This window comes from Triticum urartu, chromosome 7 (assembly GCF_003073215.2).
Source record: "Triticum urartu cultivar G1812 chromosome 7, Tu2.1, whole genome shotgun sequence".
In the NCBI taxonomy this organism is placed as follows: Eukaryota; Viridiplantae; Streptophyta; class Magnoliopsida; order Poales; family Poaceae; genus Triticum; species Triticum urartu.
The window spans coordinates 711,856,225-711,857,628 of NC_053028.1; the positions used below are offsets into that span (position 1 = coordinate 711,856,225).

Sequence of the window (1,404 nt, forward strand, 5' to 3'; positions counted from 1 at the left end):
ATGCTCCCGGTTTGTTTTTTCGCCCGGTTTTTTCGTAAAAAAAGTTCGTGAAAAACTATCAACATGAGATCTAGTTTTAAAAATCTCAACGCGAGGAATCCAATGATGAAAGTGGTTCGAGATTTGGACGTACGGTTTAAAAGATAAAACGTTTTGAACGCTGTGACCGCCTCACATGGACCAAACAGGAGCGCTGCAACGCTGCCGACTTCCACCTCGCCGTCTGCGACCCCCTGTCCAGCAGATACGTCTTGCTTCCAACCATACCTGAGGACCTTGCCGCCCAGCCGCAGGATCGCTCCATGGATTCGAGCCCGTGCTTGCTCCCAACACCAGGGACGACGGCGAGGAAGAGCCCTTCAAGGTGATATGCATAGCAAGATACATGACGAAGCTTGTCCTCTTTGTGCTCCCGTCCACAACCATGCGATGGTCTATGGTCGAGCCTCCCACTTCACCTTCGTTGGAACGCATGTCCTGTTTTGACTGCGTGCGCTGCTGCTTCTACTGGACACAGCCTTATGGCTGGAGTGACCATTTGATGGTGCTGGACACGCGCACTTTGAGGTTCTCAACTGTCGACCTTCTCACCGGCTACCATCTGGAGCTCAGCTATCTGCCTGACCAGAGCTTTGGTCATCGTCACGCAAATGCCGTTGTGATGGGCCGAGAAGGAGCCCTTGAGATGTTTTCCCTTGTCGGTCAACATGGATCCTTTGCCCTCTACCATACCTCTCTGAAGAATAGTTCGCAACAGTGGAAGCTAGAGAAGATCATACAGCTTCCTGGGCAGTATCATTCCATTTGCACAATGCGTGAAGCCGAGGGATTCTTGTTCATCCGAGGCGCTCCAGAAGGTATTCATATTGGGAATGTGGATTGTTACTCAATGGAGGTCAGGACTTATGAAATTACCAAAGTCTGCACAAAGATGGAGAATACCTTCAATCCCAGACGTGCCCTCCCATACTTTAGCTTCCCACCGCTGTTCTCGGAACTAACTATCTGATCAACCGGTAAACCTAATTATTTCAGTTTATGTTGCCATTGGGTGCAGTCTATGCTTGCTCTATTCGCATGGTTATATAGAGAATTAATTATTGTTCTATTGGGCTTGACTACCACGTCAAACTAGCTAGGAGAGGTGGCCAATCGATGGTTTTATAAGCTGATATCTGAGTACTCTTTATTTGCCTTGTTGTGTTTTCAAGAGCATAGAGTTCACATGTCATGGTCTGCTATTTTTTATTTATCTTGCTTCACTGCAATAAGATGGCTATAGGATTATTCAAAGTTTTAAATAGCGCGCTAAGCCTCTTAGCGGCGGATCTTTTCTAAATGCTATAGCGTGCTATAGCGGAGCAATAGCGAGCTATTTAAAAATGTTTGCTCAAGTGTTTAAAC

The 1,404-nt window shown here is 46.9% G+C and overlaps 1 pseudogene; it reads left to right on the plus strand.

The window, feature by feature from the left end:
- On the plus strand, window positions 1-1,009 carry LOC125519590 (annotated as a pseudogene).
- Window positions 1,010-1,404: the final 395 nt, after the last annotated feature.